A 12,348-nucleotide genomic window follows, 5' to 3' on the forward strand; every position below is an offset into this window, starting at 1 on the left:
TTTGTATGACCCATAAATAAATGTAGAGGACGCTTATAAAAGCGAGAAAATGTGATAAAGTACTTCGTCAATGAATTGTTGAACAAGGTAGCTGGAGATTAAGTTGTTTTTTTTGGATCTACTCAAAGTGGAATAAATATAGCAGTGTAGTTCTGAGAATACTGAAATTTTGCCACAGAGAGAAACTAAATATAATATAGGCTAAGTTATAATCTTTGGGACGCCCAATAAATACAATATCAATAATTTATTCACTGGGGAAAAATTCCTTTTTTTATTGTAGTACAGTAGATTACGTTGAAATTGTAAATGAGTAGTTTGCACTTTTTGAGACAGAAGGTGTCGGTTAGAGGAAAGACGCGTAACTGTATAGCCTGAAGTAAAAGTGCATCTAAAACTACAGAAAATTCAAATATGTTTATTTTCTTCAATGTGGGAAAATTAACATTATATTTTTTATTCATAGCAATAAAAAATAGTTGATGTGTGCACGCGCTATTTTTGTATTGGTTTTGTTGTGCATTGGTAATACTTGGTCAGTTATTTCGTACAAAAATCGGAAGAGAATATAGCAGGATCTTTTTGTGAGGGATATTTTGAATAAACTTGTTTTAACTACCACAGTGTAGAGTCAGCATAATTTTTCTCAGAAATGTTTCATAATTTAGTTTGTTTCGGTCAAAATAAACGAAATCAGTTTAAGTTTACTTGCAAATTAAAAATGCTACAGAGAAACGTTATTGATTTATAAAGATATTCTGTAGTAATTTTAAAATTAAGTGATTACTAAGGCTGGGCAGAAATGCTGTAAATAAATTATCATGGTCTATTTGTCTTTTATGAAACAAATATACGGAGTTGCAGAAACATATAATGGTTTGATGAGGCATTTTACTTATCAGTTCCTCTTCAACTGGATCACTTTCAGAAATGTCGGTCACACTTATTTGTATCCGAAAATCTCATCTCTGCTTGTTTGTATAATAACCTGGTTCATTGTCAATGTTAAATCCTCACTGTTTTGCTTAGTGCTTTACGTAATATCATAGATTACATAAGCTACTACTATTGTACATTGAGCGTGACCAGTTATTGCCTTTTAGTAATAACTGAATGACGGTTAAAGTTCACGGAAAAGGAAGAGAGACTTAAGTTAATTTTAAAACTTTAAAATAATTTTAAGATTTTTGATAAAATAAAAAGGTTTGTTCTAATTACCAAACGTTATTGAATACCAAATTTACCATAAACCGTAACAAAATTTTGGATTTAGTCAATTTTACTTTCTGTATTTTTTTATAAAGTTCTTTATTTGGAGTTACAATAAAAAGCGACTGATATATATATGTACATATAAACACCAATTTAACTTTTATATTTGAAATACGTAGTAACTATCCCAAAGTACTTTTACATTAAGAATTGACATACAATTATATTTTGAAAGTGAACTCTTGGAGGTACCTGTTTATGTTTAATGTGAAGTACAATTTTATAAAATATGCAAAAGTAATGCACTTTTAACTAAGGAATTTAAAGAAATGGTTTATTATCCAATTGGTATTCCTTTCTATTAAAGAATATTCTAGGATATTCAAAATATTACGCAAAGAATTTTAAATATTTATTTAATACATGATGAAAACATAATAATCGCTGTTATAACCTGTGTTAGTGGAGCCTTTCACTCGAGGAGCTTAGAAAAGTTAGAAAAGGAACTTAATGACCTATTTAAATACTTAAATTTCAATATGTGACATTTTATTAATTTATTAAAATGTAGTTTTTTTACATGTATTTAATAACTTTTAAATAAATGTATAAATAAGCCGAGTACAGTGACATGAGATGTAGCAAATAACACTTTTATCCATGTAATAAAAAATAGATTTGGAAGTTAGCATTTAACGTTGGTGACAATGTTTGATTTCAGTGAACTGTTGTGTTACTAAACCCTTTTACATAAACTTGTATCATTGAACACTGTAATGAAACCTATATCAATGAAAAAAGTGGAAAAGTATCACGTGACGAAATAGCTAGAAAAACATTTCATCTGTTGTCTTAAAGTTTTATATAGAAAAAAAATTATATACAAACAAAAATGAGCTCTCGGATGGTGCTTATCCAACTAAGGAATTAGGTTAGGCGTCATTGAAGCATATCACTCACTAGACAGGTACTTCACTTTTGTCTGCTGGTGATATAAAGATTTCTTTTTGTACGATTGTCTATCTGTCCTAGGAAAAAACAATAAAATTGACCTTTTATAGATTTGAAATTTTTCATACAACCTTAATTTGTTACATATTACGTAAAATGACGTAAAACTATCTTGAAATATTTTAACACCTTTACGGTAAACATAACGGGTTATAGATTTCTCAATACAATACTTGTTTAATAGATCACAACATTTCTTTACAGGAATTGGAAAAACTGATTTAAATGCTATAACTAAAATGTAATATTCTAATTCGACCGTATTAAGTCTATTATTCATTAATATTTATGTGCTATATCGCCTAGTAGATTTATGACAATAACCGTTATTTATACGAATAAAACAATAACGAGCTAATAACATTCAGATTCAAATTTATTACAAAGTAATACACGCTCTGTAACAATATGACAATTGTGGTTTACATCGTAATAAATGGGGTAACGGTAATAATTAATTGTGTGCGAACGAACAAACAAGGATTTAATTACGTATCTAACTATTGGAGCGTGAGCATGGATTATAGATCGTAATATTCTTTACAAGAATTTTGTAAAAATGGTTTGAAATGCTAAAAATAAAATATAATATTCTAAATTCCCTGCATTACATATATTAATAAAGTCATTTTATGTGGTATATCGGCTAGTAGATGTATAACAATAACCGGGATCTATGGGAATAAAACAATAGCGAGCTAATAGCATTCAGATTCAAATTTACTACAAAGTGATACATGCTCACCACAATATGATAATTATTTTGGTATAAATCGTAATAAATGGGGTAACGGTAATAATTAACTGTGTGCGAAAGAACATACAGAGATTTAATTACGTCTATAACTATTGGAGCGTGAGCAGAAATACTATTATGAAACTAAATAATAGACAACTGATTTTATATGTAATTAGTATAGGATAGTATGACAGTGAAAAGTGCATACTAAATACTTATGTTTATGCCTTACTATATATTTATATATTGAAACTATTTACAAAGTTTGGGGAAGACAAAAAAACTAATCATTCAATATAAAACAGCAAACCACTTTTTATAATTGGTACTTAAAAATGTACTTAGTCATTAATTTTGAGATTTTTAGATTATAAATAAGGATATAGCTTATCCTATTAGCTTCTAAGGAAACCTGCTCCTCTATTTTGACAGAAAAATTAATAGAAACCTTAATAAAATGTAATTTAGTAGTTTAAGTGTGATAATTTTTGTTCATCAGAGCTATGAAGGACTGGAAGTTTCCAGATACCGTGAGCTGTCATATGCAGGACGCTACTAGTGACAAAGAGCTCTCAGAGGCTGCAAGCTCAAAAATCCTGAGAGTTCTTGGGGTTACAAGTTCCCAAGGCCTGGGAACTACCAGAACTCGGATCCATCAAATGGTCCAGAGCTCTTCGTCCTTTCAGTCCAGAGCTCCCAGTGACCGAAAGTTGTCAGGTGCCTGGTGCTCCATATTCCAACATTTTCTCAGAAGATTGTAGATGCCAGAGGTCGGGCACTCTCAGCCGATGAGTTCTTTCAGAGTTTGGGGTTCTTGGATAGACTTGGGAGTGGTTTGGAACATGTCAGAGGCCTGGAATGTGAGTTTCAGAGTTAGTGTAATTCATACGAGAGAAGCTTTCAGGTGGCTCAGTGATTGCATGTTATAATATACCAGTCTTAATACAAGAGAAAGCTACCTAAATATTCTTGGACATAAAATATTGGTCTAGTTTGCATTTTTAGCAGATATTAATCTCTGAATTTTGATATTGAGCAAAAATTTTGGGAGAATATATCAGAACATCATGAATGGAGGGCCCGATATAGGAGTGAACGGATGGTCTTTTTGGAAAGATAATAATAATATAAAAAATACAGTAGACAGTTGTACGTTCCTAAACACTGTGGAGATGATATTCTCATTAAAAATCGCAAAATCAGAAATGGAACTGAAATGATGAGGAGCTGTTGCTGGCAACTTTAAATTATATACACTGTTTTTCTTATATTTTTCAGTAATTTCTTTCTTGTTATACAATTTTACTGCTGTATTATATTATTTCTTAGTACTACTTACAGACAGGTATTTACAAAAAGGAAACTTAGGATGGCGTTTTCTCATTAGATCAACAATCGACGATTAGTACATGCATTAATTGATACAAGAAGAGTTTATCTGAATCCGCTAGAAAAGTGTTCCTAATTTATTTAAATCAGTACTAAAACGCCACATTTGATGGCCATATAATTTTGGTGTAAATAAACAGATATATATATATATATATATATATATATATATATATATATATATATATATATATATATATATATATATACAGGTAAAATTATTAAAATATATATGATATGAGATGAAGAAGGTGAATCTAAATTAAAGACAAAATAATATAATATTTATACCTATGAGTACAACTGTAGCAAAAACATACTTGTTAGGAAAAGGAAACATGATCGTCGTAATCTATGATGGGACTTAATTTCTCCTAACTACTATGAGCTAAAACAATAAGAGTACTGTATCTATAAATATAATAGATTAACGTTATCACAACAATGTGCGTTAACATATAAATTTGAGGGAACAATATATTCTGTTAAAGTGGATCTTTATAAAATGTGGTTAGTGGGATATGAATGTCTACATGTTCTATTTAATTATTTTCCAAAATTAGTTTCAAATTTACTCTTCTCTAATTCAAAATACAGAATAATTGTTTTTTTCATGCACTATATGTTATAGTAAATGTACTAATAACAGAATCAATTGTAAACAATTAAAGAAAATAACTTAGTGGAATTGAAACGTGTATTAAAAATGGACACTAAAAATGTTCAATAATACAGTTTGTTTTGACAAAAACAGCTTGTATCGAAAACTCCACATATCATTAAAATATATTATTAGATAAAACTATTACTTAAAATTAATAAATATGGCTACATAAATAAAATATTCGGTAATACTAAAAAAATATAAAAGGGTTGGACGAAAATTAAAAGCATTTGAGTATATAATTTAGGACTAAAGATGAATAAATCAGACGTATAGCAAATGGATGAAACATGCAACAAACAAAAGAAATCTTGGAACATAGGGTACTTCGTCAAAGAAAATATGACGATAAAATAAAATAAATGTTATGTTGCCAAAAAAAATATCTATATTTTTTAACATGTAGTTTATAAATGTCGCTTACCAAATAAAAGAAAGTAAATATGTAACTGAAAATTAAATTATCTCTTGCAATAAATTGAAATGATAAAAATTAAACGGTTACACCATAAATAGCAGAATATTAGGACTTAGGAGCAAGAATGGATTTGTTGAGTATGAATACAAATCAGACTATGTTAGAGTGAACTGAGTAAAGCCCTTATGCGGTTGGCCACCGCATCTGTCCGTAGCTACTCTAGCCTGGATGCATCCAAGGTAGGCAGGTTGTAGCTTATTTTTTTAATTAGGCTAAAAATAGTGTGCTTAACATTCCGTTCTCATTATAGTAACCGTATTCTGAAATTATAAATTATAAATTCTATTTCTGTATATTTGCTGTGTAAATTGTCACAAAATCTAGTATATTTTAACATTGTAAACTCATACCACAATATGGTTCAATAAATAAACTATCTAGAACTGGCCAGTTTAGAAACTTCAACAGCTTAGTATAGAGCTATTGTTAGTGTAGAGAAAATTGTCTATAGTAAACTATAGTATAGCTTTGTTCACTATCAGTTATTTCTAGTACTGTATTATAGGTTGTTAAGTTATATCCTTTTAGTTCAAATGCCTTCCTTATTTCAAGCCTGCCGTAACTTTAATTGAAGATCTTCCACGGCCTTCTGAGTGAGTCAATTTTCCAATCGAGGCGCTTCACAGCTGTGGTCATATTAGGGCCTCCAACAAATAAATTGTATTTTCAATAATTTTTACAAATATCCATTAGTATAGGAAAGAACATCAGCATACACACCACAGTGTGAAGGGTATTATGATTTTAAAATTCTCCTTCTGTGACCCGCGAACAATTAAAATCATGTAAACCTTTTTACCAATAAAGAATTAGATCACACCTTGAAAGTAGTTTTTAGTTATTACATAATAATGCTTGATGTGTGAAAATATTAGTATAAAAAATGTCATGGAGATGTAGGACTGCAACAAAGTTGATAAAAATGTATGTAAACAAGATCCTGGTATAGAAATGTTTATTTATTTTGTTGCTTTAGATGTTTTCATTACTTATGCGTTGAATTTTCCAAAGTCTGTGGGAGATTAACCAATAATAATAGCTTCCATTCTATTAAATTTCCCGTTCGAACTGCCTTAATTACTCTGTTGACTGACGATGGATCTCCACAGTCAGACTAAACTTTTTAAAATTGTAAAAAAGCAACTGAAAAAAAAAAAACACATAGTGCAATTATTTTACTTTTATGTCATCCATAATCCTTAAGAATGGAGGGTAACAAACAGCGTTCTATATACCATATTATACTTTGTTTATAAATTCTTACTCTTTTGACGTTCAAAATGTAAGTAAATAATAATTGGTTGTAAAGTAATGTATAAGTGGTACTAATTGAGTTTGATTCGAAAAAAAATTATTACAGCAACAGTTTAGTAAAAGTATACGTATCCCATATTTTTAATCGGTCAAGTCTGATGGGACAAGATTCAAAACATTAATCTCGACCGAACGCCAGTATTGTTGTTTATGACACCTACCAGAGAGATGTCTCTGCTGCCTAATATATAAAAACGAGATAATATTCACATCCGGTTAACACTGTGTTTTTTAAGTGAAAGGCATGAGGAAATTACATTTTATTTTCTGATTTTATATGTTACTAGGTAAATTAATCTAGTTTATAACTAACTGGAACGTGATTCTAAGGAAGTAGTTTTGATACGTATGTATGGAATGAGACTACTAAGGTCTTATAAAATAATGAAAATTTTAACGGTATAGTTTCGAAGATTACCTGAAGATTAAAATAAGATTTCAATCTTTTTAATTTCTAGGATAAGTATAGTAAAGTTTTTTTACAATTTTAAATAAGAATGTTATGTCTGAATTTGACTTGAGGGTGTTAAATCGGTACATGGATGACCCGTTACCGGTAACTCTAAAAGCTTATACTAATAATACCTTTCGTTTTAAGTAGGGCTATTAGATTTTAAAAGCAGCTGTATGTATATTTGAATTATTTAGCCAATTTTATTATTCCAAATGACAAATAATTACAATAAAAACATAACACATAATACCATTAAGTCGTTTGCACGAATCATATAAAACAACATATAATAAAACATAAATATCTACAATATAATAGTAGGTTTACATTAAAAATATTATAATCTATGGTTTTTTATGTGTTTAAGCAAGATGTTAAAAAAAAGAATTTCCTGGAGAGAAGTAAAGTGTTTAATGATATGACTTACGGTCAATAAGATTCAACGTTCCTGGGTCGAAACCTACTAGTAGTTGTACCTTAATTTACGAACGAGTGCCAAAGCTCAGCGATTATGCCGAGTCTCTGGTCTGTGAGTCATAGGTTTCCGAACCAGAACCATGTCGAATGTATAGTACTGACCCATGTTTCATTGCTTTCCCAATTCAAGGGCCTTGCTTGTTTTCCTTTTACTACCGTCTGGTAGACAGTTCCTGGTTATTGAAAGGTATCAGAGGGAAAGAATATACAGAAGCTCGAGACAGTGAACACGATCTTGCATCTAGTTTGGCTGAAATGAACCAAACGGAATGAGTTATTTTTGTATTTACTTATGACTTACTGATTTGCTATTTAAATTTAAAATTTTACGGTAGAAAATATAATCAATCAAAATAATGATGGAAATTTTAATCATTACAATTTATTTGGCCCATCTAATCAGATACGATCCCTTATAAAGATCAAATTATTGCCCCAAAGTATTTTTGACCCATCCTATCTACAAGCTAATTTAGCAAAATAGATATATCTACTATTTATTTATTTTTTAGATGTTTTAATCTTAGAGCTAGTGTGGAAAATGGAGTAATACAGTCATCTGGACAGGAATGATCTGTTACGGTATCGATTATTATCACTAATCGGGACGAGTGCACTTTGGTACATCTGGTTACATACCTGCACTCTCCATTAATTTACTAGATGCTATTAGCTTAGAGCTAGTCAGGTGATTCTGTAGTACGGGATAATCTGTTACAATATCGACTATTGCCATTCTGCCATCTGGATGACTGCAGTTTGGGCCATCTGGTTGCATATCTGCAACTTTGATTAACTTATTAGTTTATATTAGCTTAGAGCTACTCGAAATAGTGGAGCAGGACAATCATGTGCACAGGAATGCTCTGTTACGTTATTAAGTATTTGTACTCTGTCTTCGGGACGAGTAAACTTTGGTAGGCCTAAATCTGGTATATCTGCACTCTCCATAAATTTAATAGACGCTATTGGCTTAGAGCTAGTCGGGATAATGGAGTAATACAGTCATGTGGACAGGAATGATCTGTTACGGTATCGATTATTGTCACTAATCGGAACGAGTACACTTTGGTACATCTAGTTACATACTTGCACTCTCCATAAATTTACTAGATGCTATTAGCTTAGAGCTAGTCGGGATAATGGAGTAATACAGTCATGTGGACAGGAATGATCTGTTACGGTATCGATTATTGTCAGTAATCGGGACGAGTGCACTTTGGTACATCTGGTTATATACCTGCACTCTCCATAAATTTACTAGATGCTATTAGATTACAGCTAGTGGGGATAATGGAGTAATACAGTCATGTGGACAGGAATGATCTGTTACGGTATCGATTATTGTCACTAATCGGAACGAGTGCACTTTGGTACATCTGGTTACATACCTGCACTCTCCATAAATTTACTAGACGCTATTGGCTTAGAGCTACTCGTAATATGGTAGGGTTAATCTGTTATGATATCGTTATTATTATTCATCAATTTGTATACTTATATATCTATTTTTTACCTCACTAATGACGAGTCACCGCAATACTATTATAAGCTGACACAAACTGTTAAGATTTGTAGATGAGTCCTCTTGAAGACCATCGCAATTTGCAAATGTAAATGTAAATTTTTTCGATTATTAGTATTGAAGTAACTTTAGTTTATTTTACCACATAGTAAAACAAACTACCTTCAGAGGGTGGCCGTAATCAATATACATTTGCTTAGTGCAGTATATGAGTATTTAACGTGTTTAACATGATAAACTAAACAACATGGTGTTCAATACTCGTGTTCAGAAGCTATATCCTTACTAGTATATGATATTATAATACAAATACTCGAAAATACTAAGTAAATAAAGTTCTACTTTACCCAAAGGACTCAAACGTTAACTCACGAACATGAGCCTTGTGATTCCCCTAAGGTCACATTATACTGACTTCTTTCTCTCTATTATTATCTTCCCTAAGTACGGCAATGATACTTTATAGTGTACCTTTGAACTTTAATCTAAACCTTTATACACTAAAATATCGCCATTTGCTTTTACTTTATTTTTATCGTCGTTCCGCTTAGCTCACGCTCTTTGCAATACAATTGCAACTGTAAATAATTTTAGCTCACTTGTGGCATCGCTTCCATTTAGCCATTACATTCCAAAGCAATAGTTTGGGTCAGTAGTTCCTTACCCACTTCCAAGAGAAATCCGTAAATATTTTAAATCATATTCATTCCTTAAAGGGGTTTCATACCAATTATTCAAGGCCTGTGTTTGTGTAAACGTGTTGAACAATAGTTGGTTTTAAAGTTTAAGGGTTCATGTTCATTGAAGTTATACAGTTAAGTGATACTACGAGGACATTGAAATAAGCTGTTTTTATGTATTAAATCTAACTAAAATCTAAACGTTGCTATTAAAATACAACAGAAGAAATAACTTCTATCACTTTGCAACAATCTAAAACTTAAACCTGTTCTGTAATATACTAAGAACGGCAAATACTTACACTTTACACCATCAAAAACAAAAAGGCTACTTCACACTAATTCAAATTCATTAAAATTTAGTTTTAATTATTACGTATAGGACTATTACGTATAGGACTTACACTCTAAATAAGTACATATTTTATTTTAATGATTGAAATGACTGAATAATATATAATTATAAAAGTATGCAGGCATGTTTTTTATATTTGTTACAGCCCAAAATGCATTACTAATTGCAGTATTTTTTCAATACAAAAATATATTATACAACGTACCATTACAATCTCATGTTTAGTTCGCTTTGAAATATCCCTCATCAGTGTGGTAATTTTTAATTATTAAATGGATTAATCACTAAAAATTTTTAAGATATTAAATTTAATAACAGATAAAAATAACATTTAATCAAATTAATATATTAAAAAAGCGAGACATCTTCCACTGTTTACCATTAATAATAAGGTTTCTACTGACATTAAGGTTTAATATTCATATAAATGAACTATATCAAAAGGATCACCAATACAGATAAATACAGTGCAGCTGGCTCTTAAAATAAAATCTGGATTTTTTTGCGTAATAAACAATGTTCATTGATGTGTGTGTGTGTGTGTATGTTCGTTATAAATATGTCGGGTTCCAACGAACTGAAGGGGAAGATAATTATTAATTAGTCAACAACCTTTTAGCGTCTGGAGTCTGATTCTGTTCAACTTAACACAATATTTTGTTCTGTGTCTGACTCCAGTTGCAGTAAACACTACGAGAACAAAATATCTGAATTACGAGAGGAGAATAATTACACCAGCAGTTTCAGATGATTTTATCTGTTGTAGTTTTATTTTGTGTCCATCTACACTTGTCGTAAGCAATACTATTAACTGTAGAAGTCACAATCACATTAGGAGAATAATTAAACAAGCAGTTGCAGATGGTTGTATCTGTTGGAGTTTTATTTTGTGGTCACCTAAAGGTGCAGTAAATAATGCAGGGTGACGTAGAAGTTTCTTGAGGAAAATAATATTCTTGCTCTTCAATAGGCCCAAGACACTGCGTCGGAACATTGATAGAATAAATACATTCTTGACATATCTAGACTTCGATGAGGAAATCTTTCTTCAATGAACAAACATTATAACCTTAGTATCGGACTGTTATTACTGTAATCTGCTACTTCACATTAAGATTGATGAAGATCTCTGTGGAGGAGATCAAGTAATTGTGGTTTTATGGTGAAAGCGAAATCTGTATTTTCTGTCTGGAGATCTTAATCTCTACTTCAAAAAAGATCAAATCTAGATATTCTATCAATATATCTATTATATTCAATTTTATTTCACATGAAAATCAATATTTTCATGTTGTATAGGATATATGATAGAAACGAATGAGTGTTGGGGCACAGTACAACAAGGCCACTTGCTCTCTCGGAACACAGTCTGCTTCAAAGGGCGTTCCTATATAACTGTGTGTAACTAAGAACATGTGGTATAACTTGTTTGGAATATACAGAACACATGTTCGAAGAAAAAAATTAATTATCCCAACACATGTGCTTTGTAGAACTGCTTGATAACATACGCAATTCTTAATACGAAAATCCAATTAATCAGTTATTTTCAGTGTTCTGTTTATATTATTCTGTTACATTATTTTAAATGACTCGTGATTAGAAGTAAAATGAAAAAAAACTCCCAGTTTGTTTGTCCCTTAAACCCAAAAGAAAGTGGAGGATACGCTTACCAATATGGCAATAGTTATAAGATCGTTAAAGATAGGCAACAAAGTACGGTAAAATTCAGACAGAATTTGATAAATTACTTTAAACACCGGTTCATGTAACTTGTAGACATTCAGATCATGATAATTATAAAAACGACTAAATAGGAAGACGTATAGAAAGGATTACGTTTTCATATTAAATGGTCCAAGAAAACTCTGAAAGCAAGACTTGTTTCAGAAAGAAAAGGATTCATGAATAGAGAATCGTATAAAATTTACCTATTTTCACTCTAAATTTTAGATTATCAAAATATAATACAACAAATATTTTTAATAATTAATTTATACATTGAAAAAGGAATATTAGTTTCTTTACCTCAAGCTTTTAGCATACATTT

Source organism: Homalodisca vitripennis, chromosome 7 (genome assembly GCF_021130785.1).
Source record: "Homalodisca vitripennis isolate AUS2020 chromosome 7, UT_GWSS_2.1, whole genome shotgun sequence".
Lineage (NCBI taxonomy): Eukaryota > Metazoa > Arthropoda > Insecta > Hemiptera > Cicadellidae > Homalodisca > Homalodisca vitripennis.